Raw genomic sequence first — 15862 nt, forward strand, 5'->3', positions numbered from 1 at the left:
GATGCTTCAACTCACTCGCCCTCCCACTTATGCCTCTATAAAATGGGGAAATGATAGTGGTGAGGTCCCTGTAGTTAGTTTGTCTCCTAATGAAAGATCTTCAATGGTAGTCTATTTCTCAGTAATCAGACTGAGCCTATTTAACTGACAGGAAAGACAAAATTACTCAGGTGATTTTACTTCTTAGGCCTCAGGTTTTCTTATGTTTGAATCAACAGCTATATAAAGCCCATATGTTACTTGGTATAATAGGTATTCTGAATGAATTTTCAAAGTACAGAGTATCAGAGATCTATAAAAGAAATCACAGGAGCTGCGAGCATTCTTACAGTGGGCGTGAAATTGTACGTCTACTATCAATTTGGGATGAAAGTATTGCTCACCTTTTGCAGCTAAGTAGCGGGCGAATTTCGGAAGGGACATGGGGGGAGCTGGGCAGCCTGACCCGCAGCCTTTCTGGCGTGCCCGCTGTTTGTCACCTGATAGGGACGGAGCTGACTGCCACCCCGTCCTGCCCTCAGCCCTCGCCCTCCCGCCGCTGCTGCTGTGCTGGGGCGCAGGGCTGGCCGCTGTGGTCGCACACTGCCTGCCTCTGTGACCCTCATCACACTACACCGGGGTACCCTACCTCGACTCCTGCGGGTGGAGCAGCGTAGAACAGCTGGAGCGTGCTTATGGACTTGGCATTTAATGGGCTTTTTTGGTGAGTAGTGGTACAAGCCTTATGTATCTGTTAGTGGTACACAGTGTACAAGCCGTATTGAAATGGATTCGTTCCACAGGAAATATGATTTTATGCTTCCTAATTAAGCAATTAATTTGAGTTTTGCCTACTATTTTGCAAATGTCAGGGGACAAAGTTGAGAACAAGTGCATGCTGTATTTGCATCAGGAACTGAGGGCTAAAGGATTGTGCAAAACTGGTAGTATGCAGAGCTGATTTCCAAATTAATGTTTGGATGCATTTGAATAGATAGTTAATTTTACTTTTTTCTTCACTGTTTTGGTATAGCCTGGTTTGAATCCCCCCAACAGAATAAGAATACAGATTTAAAGAAAGTCTTGGCTGACTGATCTCTGTGAGTGTCCTTGAAAGTCCTTCTTTATTCTTATTATGACTCTGTTCTTTTCCACTGGGAAACACATGTTGTCCTGTAACTCTAAACTCATAAGAGACAAATGTCATGAAAACTTGGATGGTTAAATAAAAATTGATTTGAATGGTCTGAGACCGACAGCTGTTTCATGCAGTTTGGGCCAGTCTATGGAAATTTTGAAAAATTAATAACCAGCAAAATATGTCTCAAGTAAAATATGCTCAGTGTGTTCCATCTAAACAATGCTAATTTTATCCACTGAAAACAGAGTCTTGAATAAAGCTTGGTTCATTCACAGAAAATAAAGCAGTGCTTTTCCTTAATAAAGTGATAGCAAACTTGTTTAGTATCAGCATGTACTCATTTACCATATATTGTTTTATTATTACATGTGACTACGTATATAGATAATTAGAGGCCTAATCCAGAAAAGCCCAGAGAGCGAGAGTCGACATTGTGCTGGGTGTTACATCAGTTCTGCACCACTGAGGAACCCACTTTATTTACGGAGAATCCCCTGAAAGCAATGAAGGCAGTCAACGAGCTGTTTTACACAAGTGGGAAGACTCTGGTCATGCATGTCTAAAATGTGCAATAGAAAAAGACGTGATTGACCATTTTATGGCGTGTTGGACTTCACACGGAGTCTGCTTCTAGCAAAGAAAATTTCTAAGGTATTGCATGCAATAAATGAATCCTCTCGGCTCTTGTTTTCAATGTTGCGTGCACTTCTTTAGTGTGAAAACTTCTGTGGAGAATTCGTGAGCTAAAAATTCTCTGCGGTGAGGTACTGAGACTCTAGGAAACAAAACTGACAATGTTGTAGCTCTGGGCATCTGTGCTCCTGCTCTTCTATATTGAAAAATCAATATGTGACAAAGATGTGGTTTTAGAAGGCTCACTGTATGCAAGTGGCTATTAAAATGGTATTAATGGGATCTTAGTCAAATTGGCATGTTAAACATATGGGTAGTATTATTAATATGACATATGCCTGGCATTTGAGTAACAGTCATCAGTATATCTGAAACAGAAGGCGCCTGCTTCATGGGTCAGTTCGCTACTGAAATCTGTAGAGAGTTGAATTGAAACTAAATAGTTGGTAAACCCCGTGCAATTTGGAGAAGCTACCTGATCCCTACATCTCTCAGGTAAATCTGAGATTGAGGGAAAAGCTGTAGTTGACTGAGGAGACTTATTCATCAGGAATAACTCAGGTGATGTGGATGCCTCCATCATGAAAATGAAAACATGTAATAGCAGTGCACCTGCAGTGTGATAAAGTGCCCGGCGTGTGTGTGGCCGCAGCTCCACAGGCTGTGAACTGTGTGTCTTGAAACTAAATCTTTCTTCCTCCTATTGACTTCTTGCCCTCTGGTACATTTTGTTGGCTGCTTGAGACGCTTTCACTAAGTACAAAGTCAATTGACTGTAAGTGGTGATGAAGAAAACGTCGTGTGATTAATATTACAGTTCAAGCTCTTTGGATCAGTCGCAGAAAGAGCAGTCAAATAAACTCAACTTCATTTCGAAGAATCACACACTGCTAATGGTGGAGAGTCTGCCTGGAGCCCAAAGGGAAAAACAAGCCACTTGAGGCAAATCTCTCTTCTTTTACATAGAACAAACTAGTTGAGCAGTGTTAAAAGCTGCCTATTGATTTGTGCCCAGACTGAAAGCCATGCAGTGATGTAAATGAAAATGTGTCAAGAGTCAATATTGATTTTTTTTCTTTTTCTTCTTCTCTTTTTTTAAAGCAAGGCCACCCCCCTTGGGAAATACTGTTAACTATACTGCTAGGCTTGTCTGTGCGTGAAGACCCTTTTTCACAAGACAACATATGTCCAGACATCAAATTTCCTTTTCACTGAGGTAATACGGACAGCATGCTGAGAGCCTCTATGTTGACAGAATTTCTTTTTTTATTGAGAAAATTGTTAGGTGAAGAAAAAGAAATGGCAAAGAGAAGAAATCAAATATTAGAGAAGATAAATTTGCTGGGCTGAGCTTGCAGTCTAATACTTGCAGAGTAAACCAGATTTTTCAAAAAATCTTTGCTTGCAACAAATTTATGTAACAATACAAATTATACTCAGCAAGAGCCAAGGACAAGGAAAAGGTAGAAAGGGAGTCCTGTCGTCCCTAGAGAGGTGTGCACTCAGCTGGAGTGTCTACTGTCGAGAGTTTCCCTTCAGAAAGATGGAGGCCCCAGCAAGAAAACCTGCAAGAATCTCTCTTTTGAGTGAAGGCCAGCAGAAGAGAAAGAGGTGATCCCTGGAGGGTAATCCAAATACATTATTTGTTGAGTTCACACCATCCTCAGCTAGGGATATACAAAGCAGTTTAGGAGAATACAGCTAGCAGTCGCCTATTTTTTTTCCCTGAAGAATCAGATGCAAACTGCAATAAACAGTTTTCAAAATCAACGGTTATAGCTTTTTCTATTAGATTACAAACTGCAACTGGGCTCTTTTAACCAAAATTTCTACCTTGCTACTTCTTAGCAGGTAGTAGTCTTCCATGTCTTTGACAAAGACTCCTCCTCTGTAGCTAAAATAAGCTCTTTTCAACCTATGCTATCAAATCTGGCAACTAATCGTCTACGCTTCCCTTAGAGGAGACAACAGGATGTGGCAGACAGCCCATGCAGCTCTGATCTTCTAAGAATGAACGAAGACCTATCAGGGTGAGTTGTATTTTGTGTGGAGGCAGCCTTGTGAGAGATGCTTTTTATGTTATTGGCACTTTGTAAGGCTTTGGATACTTCCACAGCTCCTAGCTTTGCCTCCCGGACAGAAGAAACGTTGCTCCATCTATGGTGGTGGTTTCGTTCTCTCCATTCATCCATCTCTACTGGCCTCTCTCCATGAAAGAAAGATATTTCTCCTGACTCTATATCTACTCACCTCAACTGTAGTTTTACTAGGGTGACAAAAGAACTAAATCAAACTGAAAATAAATAAATGGAGAAATGAAATTCTAAATTGTATACGCGACCAGACTGAGTACCACAGCAGCAAACTGGCAGTCTTCCAGCTACTGGCAGCAAAAAGTGCCCAAACTAGGGAAACGCTGTGGCAAATCAAAAGTGCAACCCCAAACATATTAAGTGTGTGGAAATACTCCGATCGATTTCATCTCGATGAGGTTCAGGTTCCAGCTAATTAAAATAAAAGTTCATTTTTAAGACTCCAGCAAATTCAATTTGGCCTTCTATTAAAGGCTGCAACTGCATTATAAATGGATGCCTGGTTATTTGGGCTGATGAACTGAAAGCAGTTGAGTGAGAGATGTGCACATGGCTCCCTTTTTATTTTTCATCATCTCAGGCAGGTTTTTGATCCTTTGATTATTTATTTATTTATTTATTTTTAACTTTTTGTTGCCAAACAGAATGAAAACCATAAGTGTAGTAACTTTTCTTGTTGTTTTTTTTTTTTTTTTAAGAGAAGAAACATGAGGATAATAACAACTGCTGCATAAACTAGACGTAATTTGTCACAAGTCTGGAAAGTAAGGCAATACTGAGGTTGTTCATGCATTCTGCCTGGTTTGTCAGGCAGGTTGCCTTCAATTTTGTGTTATAACAATTCAGACATTATTATTATTAAAATTCAGGCAGAGGGAGACAGAAGAAGATATAAAATTATTCCACTGCTATCTTCTGTACATAATGTGCAGAGATATTCACTCAGTGGAATTCTAAAATAAAAGAAATTAACAAGAAATATGAAAGGCAAAACACTTACGAATTGGATGCATTTTATAAATCTGTTTTAAAAATGTATGAATGGGAACGATCTGACATTAACTACTTTCCAAACATTTTACTTGTCTCATAATAATGTTCTTTGTGTAAATGATTTTATTTTGTCAACACCACAATTTCCAGTGCTGTCTCACACTTTTCTTTTCTGGGCACAACAACTAAATATGATAATATGAGTGATTTCATCCAGATTTGGAAACCCCTCTTTCTTCTGTACATCTTAAGAACTAAACAGGAGAAGGGCTGTAGGTTAGAGCCACTTAGATGCTTAGGCGTGTAGAAGACAGGTACTGACATGTGGAGGATTTAACTGGTGTCACCTGGACTCATCTATCCCTGGTGCTGGTGTTCCACCTTGGAAGTACACAGGAAGCTACCTGAATTAACCAGGAATAAAATGAAGGGGAAAGAAGTATCTGCCTCTGGCCAGACAGACATCTCCTTTCTCTTCATATTCTTGGCTGCAAACTCTGCCCTACAGCTAGGTGCCAAAGCTTTCTTTCTGTATTTGATGAAGCAGACACAATGATATTTCACATTTTTCCTTGATATTTCTTTCATCCATTCATTCATTCATCTAGTGTGAATAGACTTGTGATTAATTATTTGTTCTGGAGCAAGGACTTGAATCTTGATAACCCAGATGAGTTGACCTAGCTCTTGGCAATATTTAATCCTGTAACTCTTAACACCCGCCTTAGACATGTTCTAAGGTTACTTCTGTCATCTGGCACAGCTAGACAAATGGGTGGAGAATTGCCTTGTTTGAGAATTCATCTTTAGGGACTTGGGATCTTTGGTTTGTGCTAAGACTCTTACCTGGGGTGCCATCACTTTTTAAGCCTGCCAAAAAAGAGGTACTGACACGGTTCTAGCATGTCCTCCACCCCACGGGAAGAGAAGCCAGTCCAACACGAATACAGCGTAAAAGCAACACAGTTGTAGCTGAGTCCTGAGCTTTCTGAGACACCGTTTGACTTTTAGGGGTGCCCGGTGAGGCAGTGATATGGCCAGAAGATGACCTTGCAGACACTCAGTACCAGAAGCTGCCCCAATGCAGACACAAGCTGCAGCAAACCAGGGAAGAACCTCTTTTCCTGGAAGTCCTCCTGCTGCACCTAACAAGTCACCTGGAAGGTGTGGGCTCACATGCTTCATCAGGCAGGGCAGAGACGACTCAGTTACGTCTTTCCTTTGGAGCAGTCACTGGTTTAAATAGCAAGTAGTCTTTAAAGCAAACAGCAGAAAACGGGTCTTTTTCCCAGCTGAGTGCCCTGATTGCTGCCCTATGGTCATCCTCCGTCCTGCTCTCTGGCCCAAGGATTCCTTAATTATTTAATGTAAAATAAAACAGCTTTCTGTGGAGCAGTACAGAGTGCTCTGTCCATCTCTCTGTCTCTGGGTATTCGCGTATGCATGTGCATACATAAAGACACTGGTCCATAGATGGAGAGGTTGCAATTCTCCTGGGAGGTGAGATATGTGAGTTTGAATCCTCTTAGGCTGGAGGGAAAGGGAGGATTAATTTTATTTTGTTCATAGTCTTATATTAGAAGAGGGTTTTAATGGGGTACTTGAAGGAGGACAGTAGAATGACCTTGGGAATGTTGTATGCCTGGTAGTATTTGGTTGAGTGCTAAATTGTTGAAGGAGAGAGAGGATGATAAGTAGGGGAAAAGAGGCAAATCAATTTATCTCAAAACTGTATTGGTTAAATTAATCATTTAAATGATCTGATCTGGGTCCTTTATAAGATGCACACTTCTATGTGTAAGCCACTTGTCTTTTTTACAGATGAAATGCTTTGTAGTCAGTATCATAATATGTCCCATTTCTCAGCACAGGACACAGAGGGTAGCATGATAATAGCTTATCTGTTTTTATTTTAAATGGAATCTATTTGAGATATCTTCAAGATGCAAAAAAAGGAAATAATAATATGGATGAAATAGCAGCTGTCCAAGACCTCCACTTTCTCCGAGAAATCTTTATGAAAAACTACATAAACAATTGTGTTGTTTAATGTTTTCTTTGCGTGTTCAGGTGTTGCATTCAGGAGTGAATTCAGAGTGTAAAAGAAGAGGCTGTGCCTGCGTTTCAGAAAATAACATAATATGTGACTCACATTTTGGAGAAAAGAGAAGGGGGAAAAAATGTTACTCATTTTTCTCTCCTTTAACCCAACTCTTTAAGCTTCTTTTAACACTTGCCTTACTTCAAACACATGCTCTGTCCTCTTGAATCCAATGCAGAGTCCTTAGTCTCTGGAAGGGGGAAGAGTCTGTCCGAGACCCATTGCTCTGGGGGTGAGACAGAGTGGGGAGAGGGAAAATGGAGGTTTGTGTTTTGTTTAGAAGAGAAGGAGGCAGACATGGGCAAGGAAATAGAGTGTGAATATAAATAAAGATTATACATTCAAAAGCCTTTTAGAAATCCAGCTCTCCTCCCTTTTCCCTCTGCCCACCCCATGGAATTATTCTGGATTTGATCCCATATCTCTCTCTCCCTTTGTTCAGTGACACACGAGTATGTGACCCATGCTCTGAAAGGTGTCAATTCCCACTTCCTATCCCGCTTAACTCAGATCAGGCGGAAGAACTGTTTGAAAAGCAATGGTTATGAAATGGATTTTTAACATGAGCTCAGTACTTCTAGTGAACGTTCGTGCCACAATAATTTAACCTGCCAGATTACTTAGGGGGAAAAAAAAAAAACAAAAAGAAAGCAAATACAAATAGGCTGGGAACACAGTTAAAATGTGATTTCTAATTTATTGTAGTGGTTAGGAGCATATTTTTAACTCAATTTGCCATGCTCTCCATGATTACTGTAGGCTTGTCAATGAGAAAAACTCTTCCCAGTGAAATATGTGGATCCTTGCCCTTAAATAAAACAGTATTGTTTATGCCTTCTAACCAAGGATATTGTTTACAGGGCAGATAACGGCTAAGTCTTCTTTTCATTATTGACTACATGATTTATTTCCTTTTGCAACTGCATTTAGATGTGCTAAAACCTCTCTTGACTGTTTATAGTCTTCTCAGTGCCTTGCTCCAGTATGTGAATGCAGCACAGTTGTATCCAAACAGCTGAGTATGGAGCAAGTCCAAGCTAGCGGTCAGCTGCGCTGAATAGCTGTGGCAGTCTTTTCACTGTTTGTTTTCTGCTCTGTAGCAGAGTATGTAAAGACACTGAGGGAATAGTGTATTATTGGACATGGGTATAAAGACTTCATCAGCCTAATGGAACGATTAACTCAACCATTCTGCTGCTCTTGATCTGCAGAATTTTGCTTTAAGATTAGAGTGATAAGGTGAAGATTAACACCTCTGGGTCAGTGGGGCTGATGAGACATGATTTATTAATCCTCAAAGAAAACCTTAATTGGACACTGGAGCCCTCTTTCCTTCATTGTTAAACACTGCCAATTCCCTGGGTAATTAGGGTAGATGGTGAGTATGATAGAGACTTATTGTAATTAGATGCATCAAAACTAAGGTAATGATTTTTTCCCCTGGGAACACCATGTGTTATTTTCTCCAAATAAATCAGTGCCGATGTTTGCGAACACCTGAAAAACATCCCCTACAAACGGTCATTGACTACCCAAACATAACTTATAGAAGGGAACTGGAGAATAGGGTTCATGAGAATCCTTTGATTTAGAGGAACTGTCTTAAATCCTGGCCTTCAGAGCACAGAGAATTTACTGTGCAAGCAGGTTAATGAGCAGGTTGATTTATTCTTATTTTTTTCCCTACCATTACTCATACTTTCATCAGGTTCTTTCCATTAGGAGGCACTGATTTATAGGAAGAAGCGCTCCTCTGAGGAGTTTGGTAGATTTTGAAACCAAATCTCGGAAATACTATCTTTTTCAAAGAAATGTCTTGTTGCAGGCAGTATAATAAATGGGTTCATTATAATGCAGCATGCAGATAAAGATGGGAGAAAACTCCGTAGGCATACAATTCTAGCTACTGTACCCCAGGCTCAAGAAACGGAGCTGTGTGACTTGAGGATTCATTAAGACGCTTGGTGTAGTGCAGCCCTGATGAAATAAGTTAACATTCTCATTAGGGGGTTGGAGCAATCATTTGGAAAAAGCCTCCTCTGCTACATTTGTTTTACTGTGTCACAGGAAGCATGTCCTCAGTCAACTGGGATAATCATTGTCAGCATTTTACATAGTTACATAGCAAACTAATAAGCCAGATTGTTGAATTATGTCAATCATGTCTAAACATCAACAAGAAAATTGCTGTATGCAGATGGGAAATTTGTAAAAAAGCCTAGATATACAGTACAGTGTCAACAGCACACATTGTGAGATCGTGATTTAAGACTAATATCTGGGGGAATGTGACTTTCCACCGTGTGGCTCTGAAGCCAGATTGCTGTCTCTATTAAACTGTCTGGTGAGACTTTTGACATTTAGGGCACTGACCGAGAAGAACTTGTATCATTAAGCATTATGCCTTGCTTCTCCTACCCCGTCACTTTACCCACCACATTATCACACTGGTATAGTAGTTGTCTTCTTGTTGCCTCTGTTGGAGTCCTCAGGATTTATTGCAACTTCACACCCAGACCGATTTCCCAAGGCTCTAGACAGAGGAGAGATGAGAATCAAGAAGTGGTGTCAGAATTTTTTCTGCTAAAGACAGAGAAAAATTATATATATACCTACCCTGCCCTGTTGGGAACTGGAGTCAGCTTTTAGCCCAGTGATCCTGATGTCAGCTTTCTGAGTGACAAATCCTTTTGGCGCTTGTCATCTTTGCACCAGACACCACCCTAGGGGGGAAGGGACCTGTTTGTGCTGGTAGTTGCTGAGTACTTGTGTGATTTCACCCCTGCCCAGGCTGATACATAAGGGACAAAAGAATGAAGAGTTTAAAAAATGCTATAAAGCTTTCAGAATGCTTAAATAGACTGATGTGAAGATTGCACAAGGAAGTAAGATAAAAAGTGAGACATTAATCTGCAGAAAGAACAAAAGATCTATTAAATTAATCAATAGGTCTTTTTCAGTGGCAAATATAATTTGGTTAAAGAAAACATGGACAGGGCAAGAAGAATATAATAAGTTTTCCACCTCTCCTAAAAGCAAGGATTGAGATGAGCAATTATTGACTGATAGGTATCTTTTTCAGAGAGGAAAAGCATGCTCTGGAGCGGGGGTCTCAGATCTGTGCTGAAGTTACAGAACCCCCTGTACTGTACTGTCCCAACTCACAGCAGAGAGATGTCATCTGTTCAGGAACTCCAGAACACAGCACACACCAAAAACAGTTTCTGTCTTTCCTCATATTTAGAAGGAAATAGCAAGGAATAGATATATATTAATTCCACATCAACTTTAACTGTCCTTTGTGAATGTGATGAAATGATGGGAGAAATAATAATATATATTGTAAACAGGAACAACTGTCCGGGGCCCCAGGTGATGGGAAGACCTCTTTATTATTGTAGGTACCAGTTTAAGTCATTCTTTCCATTAGGTAAGTGCCAAAGAGTTTGATGATGGTTCTGCCCGAGACATAAAGTGGATTGTTCAGTCTCAATGAAATATAGACTTACTTTTTACCGTGAAGAATATAGAGTGTCTTTATCCAAAGTTTTTATACTCTGACACTGAAACCCCATTATGTGGGGAAAATGTGAGCCTGCTGCTGAATGAGGTGGGTGCCCTGGTGACAGAGGATACAGAGAAGGCGGAGTTACTGAATGCCTTCTTTGCTTCAGTCTTTACTGCTAAGGCCAGCCCTTGGGAATCCCAGACAAATCCTCCCAGGAAATCCCAGAGGTAAGAGAAAAAATCTGGATAAATGAAAACTTTCCCTTGGTTGAGGAGGATCAGGTTAGAGATCATTTAGGAAAACTTGACACCCACAAATCTGTGGGCATGGATGGGATGCACCTAGGAGTGCTGAGGGAGCTGGCAGATGTTATTGCAAAGCTACTCTCCATCATCTTTGAAAGGTCCTGGAGAACAGGACAGGTGCCTGAGGACTGGAGAAAAGTCAATGTCATGCCACTCTTCAAAAAGGGCAAGAAGGAGGACCTGGGAAACTACAGGCCAATCAGCCTCATCTCCATCTCTGGAAAGGTGATGGAACAGCTCACCCTGGATATCATCTCTAAGCATGTGGAGTAAAAGAAGGTTATCAGGAGTGATTAACATGGAGTCACCAAGGGGAAATCATGCTTGACCAATCTGATAGCCTTCTATGATGACATAACTGGCTGGGCAGATGAGGGGAGAGCAGTGGATGTTATCTACTTCAACTTTAGCAAGGCTTTTGACACTGTCTCCTATAATATCCTCACAGGTAAGCTTAAGAATTGTGGGTTAGATGAGTGAACAGTGAGGTGGATTGAGAAGTGGCTGAATGGCAGAGCTCAGAGGGTTGTGATCAAGAGTGCAGAGTGTAGTTGGAGGCCTGTAACTAGTGGAGCCAGTACTGTGTTTGGTCTTGTTCAATATATTCATCAATGGCCTGGATGAGGGGACAGAGTGTACCTTCAGTAAGTTTGCTGATGATAAAAAACTGGGAAGAGTGGCTGATACACCAGAAGGCTGTGCCTTCTGTCCATTCAGCGAATGGACAGGCTAGAGAGTTGAGCGGAGAGGAACATGATGAAGTTCAACAAGGGCAAGTGTAGGGTGCTGCGCCTAGGGGAGAATAACCCCATGCACCAGTACAGGTTAGGGGTTGCCCTGCTGGAAAGCAGCTCTGCAGAGAGGGACCTGGAAGTCCTGATGGACAAGAAGTCGACCATGCCCCAGCAATGTGCCCTTGTGACCAAGAAGGCCAATGGTCTCCTGGGGTGCATTAAAAAGAGCGTGGCCAGCACATCGAGGGAGGTCATCCTCCCCCTCCACTCTGCCCTGGTGAGGCCACAACTGGAGTACTGTGTCCAGTTCTGGGCTCCCCGGTTCAAGAAGGACAAGGAGCTACTGGAGAGAGTCCAGTGGAGGGCTACAAAGACGATCAAGGGAATGGAGCATCTCTCTTATGAGTAAAGGCTAAGAGACCTGGGTCTGTTTAGCCTGGAGAAGAGAAGACTGAGAGGGGATCTCATCAATGCTTATGAGTATCTAAAGGGTGGGTGTCAAGAGGATGGGGCCAGACTTTTCAGTGGTGCCCAGCAACAGGACAAGGGGCAACACGCACAAACTAGAACACAGAAAATTCCATCTGAACACAAGGGAAAACTTCTTTACTTTGAGGGCATCAGAGCACTGGCACAGGCTGCCCAGAGAGGTTGTGGAGTCTCCATCTCTGGAGATATTAAAAACCCACCTGGACGTGATCCTGTCCAATCTGCTCTAGGTGAACCTGCTTTAGAAAGAGAGTTGCACTAGATGATCTCCGAAGGTCCCTTCCAACCCCTACCATTCTGTGGTTCTGTGATTCTGTGATTTTGATGGTCGTTCCTTACTAATGAATGACTTGTTTAACGATGCATTGTTTTTCCAAGGATTCACTCCCAGAGCTACAGATTTTCTGCATGTACTATTGTATTGATTTCCACTGATCCATGATCATTATTATTTGGGATTTCTTCCTATTCATCCTGCATAACATGGACTGTTTGCTCCATATTGTGTTTTTTCTTTACTAACATCTCTTTGAAATAGAGTCATGTGCTATTTTGGCAGACTGTTGCAATAGCTCTCCTGTAGCATCAAAAGACTTAACTCCAATATTACTAATTATACTATTACAACTTCCCAAGAGTTTAAGTGTCACAGTCTGAGATGAGGTACAGTGCGGACTGTCCCTCCTTCTAATTCTGAATGTTCATGGCCAAATGCACGTACCTGATATTCAACAACAGTTTCCTGAAACTTGCTCCAGAGGAGAGCCAGAAGCACTAAATTAAACTATTAGTGTAACACACAGAAGTGGTGGGGGTGAACAAACTTAACAACTGTATCATGCCCCATCTGACTGACGTTATTAATTTAAAGCTGAACCAGCCATCTGGGCTCTTTAGCATCCATATATGTGATGTTGGAGTCTGATGCTCAGAAAGGGGGAACCAGGGAAAACTTAATCTGCCATTCTGAAGAAAGGCGATGATATTTCCTTTTCTCAGTGTGAAGCAGCCTTTGCTGAGCAGGAATTTAGGAGGCTCATGGGGTCTGTATGTGCCAGCAGGCACAGAGGTTCATTTTAACTTCATGTGGCCCTTTGGGAGCGAGTAAACACATAGAGCATCTTTCTTTCCACACAGCCTCATAATAAACTTCCAGAGGACCGTGAGCTTGACAAATCTCGCTGTACAATTCTAATTAAAATAGATCTTCCTTTAAAAAAATCAATTCCATTAAAGGAAAAACTCCACAGTTCTGCTTCAATCTCAGTCTCACTAGAAAGACAAGTATCAGTAAGCTGTTGGATCCTGCGAAAAAAAACATACACAACCTGACTGATTGATTTTAAAATGCAATCAATGAGAAATCACACTTGACTTTTTTGATTGGAACTTAATTTGATTTCGAATGGGTTTGTGTCCTTGTCTACTATTAATTAGCAATAATAATTGTATTGTTCTTCTATGGGAATTTCAAACAGATCTGCCTTCCTATAAGGCAGATGGTCCGTACAGCTCAAAGCACTCCCGGTCGCAGCAGAGGTCTCAGCTCCATTACTTCTGTTAGCTGGCAAGGGAAGGCTTTGGTGGAAAAAATGGTAACCCTGAACAGAAGAAGTTGTCAGTGGAAGGAGTTTATCTTTTCCAAGCTGCAATCTGAGAGCCAGAGACAGGCAGGAGGGGCTGCGGCATCCTCACAGCATTGCAGCCATCTAGGATAGGTGCTGGGGCACTGCAGGGAAATGTATAGGAATGCAGTAGGGCAGCGGCTAAGAGCCGCCTGTAGAATTCCAGGTATTAAACCGGTGTCAAACAATCTGATCCACGTTTTTATCTAAAGCATTAGGCCAGACCATCCTTGGACAAAAGCAAACTCAATTGCATTGCCTTCTGTTTGTTCAAGGGATAAGCCTAGCAGCTGTTCTTGTTGTGTAGTGCTTATATCTTCAAAAGAGGCTGCAATAACAAGGGAAGCTTCATGTACGGGGGCTGGCCCCTTCGGTAGCCTGGGAAGGAGCGGGATGCACAGCACAGAGCAGCGCAGAGCAGTCTCTCGCTGACAGAAAACGATTGAGTGGATGGTTTAATTTTCTTTTTTTTAGCTTTACACTGCAGACTAAATACTAGTCTGCAGAAGTGCTTTCCATTAATATTCAGATGACAGACTTAATTTCAAAGCAAGTATTTGTTATTTTCATAGATGGAAAGAAGCTGTTAGTATTCTAGAAGATAAAAGAGATTTATTTATTTTTCTTCCTTTTTTTTGCCTGGTGCATCAAAGGGTACAAACACGTTCACAGTTCTACGGCTCGTTTTAGGACAAGGAGTGTGAATGTACGTGGAGCGTTGGTTTCTTTTTAATCAGCCCCGTTCTTCACACAGCAGTGTGAAAAAAAGCCTGAAGCTGGGCACTGTGGATTGCGATGTGGATTGGCACCTCTGGGGGGCAGCTAAGAAGAATGATGCTTAGTGCCAGTTGTTATGTAGTAGTAGCCTAAGGATCCACGCAGAGATCCACGACCTGTATATATAAATAGTACAGAGAGCCCCTAGGGATCTCAAGTTGTCCAGGTGCAGAGAAATGCCTCTCTCTGGGTCTTACTAGGCTGAACTTGGCAGTAGGGTGGGGGGAACAGCTACATGTCTTGCCCCTGGTGGCCTGGAATTGTGGGCAGAAGCCCGACAGCTTCTCCCTGGGAGAGGCTTCCTACCAACAGGCAACTGGTGAGAAGCAGAGAGCAGCTGGGAGCAGTCGCCTCACAGCGGGGAAACGCTGTTTGCCTGGGATACAGGTACTTCCATAGAAACTTTGCTCCTGGAGTCCCAGCAGAACCACAGGAATGGTTCCTCTGAAATGGTAGTTTGAAAAACCTACTATTGCTGAGGGTAGCGTGGCATTTTTTGTGTGGGTAGCTTTAGCTGGCAAGGGCGCTGAACCACCATCTTTCAGAGACAAAAAAAAAATACACCTACTAGTAGAAAGGGGAAGGGCAGAAGCATATATTGCAATGGAAATCAAAGTTCTCTGCATATATGAAACTTCAGTTACATGGTACCTTTGTACCTACTATCTGTGTTTTACAAAACAGAAGTTAACAACTTCCTTAGCTCACCTGGTACAACATAAAGACATTTCTACAACCACATAGTCTGTTAGTAAACTATTAAATAGGCAGCATGAGGACCATCAACTTGGAGGTAAGAGGTGCCTTTTCTCATGCCCCACTCTCCAGAAGTCTGATTCTGGTGATAATAACAATGTGACCACTGACATCATCCCACCTACTTGGATTCTTATTTGTGATCGGTCCCACAGAACTGCTAAATGCATTACATTTAATCAAACACAATGCATATAACGCTCTCAGAAGAGTAAAAGCGCCTGCCATTCTCAAGAATGAGAACTGCTGAAGGAAGTGATGCAGAACTTTAGTATATCAATGCCCACAAAACCCCAAATATTTCTAGAGAAAAATAAGGTGGTTAGTTAGCAGCAAGATTGTTCATGGCGTCATAAGAGAAGCATCTTCAAAGACCGAAGGATTAAAGTAACCCTGCAGATAGGACAGAGTGCTACTTGAAGGAAATCAGTGAATTAATCCATAGCTGGTACTAGAAAAATAATTGTAGGTAATACTGTCATATTGTTTCCTTATTCTGGGCTGTGATCTTGCATTTGCAGAAAATGGGGCCTATTGCAGAGATGCCAGGAGGCACATCGTTCGCTTGAGTGGTTGTCAACACAGGGGAAGGAGCATGGTGCTGCCATCCATCCTCTGTCCTGACAGGGGCCTCAGGTGGGGACGTACCACTGCTCTGCAGCAGAGGCAGCTCCGTCACAATCATAGAATCGTAGAATCATAGAATCATTTAAGTTGGAAAAGACCCT

General features: G+C 41.8%; 1 protein-coding gene across 5 annotated transcripts in view; it reads left to right on the forward strand.

Annotated features, from left to right (window-relative positions):
- The window catches only part of HS3ST5 (heparan sulfate-glucosamine 3-sulfotransferase 5), a 197975-nt gene that overhangs the window by 160627 nt on the left and 21486 nt on the right, over positions 1-15862 (forward strand). Inside the window, exons 3-6 of one of the 5 annotated variants that reach the window (XM_074580914.1) lie at positions 522-703; positions 1505-1771; positions 2855-2969; positions 3713-3783. The exons of the other annotated variants lie outside the window; for them this stretch is intronic. The gene's annotated coding sequence lies outside the window, so the exon portion shown is untranslated. The remainder of the gene's footprint in view (positions 1-521; positions 704-1504; positions 1772-2854; positions 2970-3712; positions 3784-15862) is intronic. 5 annotated transcript variants of the gene reach the window in all.

Source organism: Larus michahellis, chromosome 3, assembly GCF_964199755.1.
Source record: "Larus michahellis chromosome 3, bLarMic1.1, whole genome shotgun sequence".
Lineage (NCBI taxonomy): Eukaryota > Metazoa > Chordata > Aves > Charadriiformes > Laridae > Larus > Larus michahellis.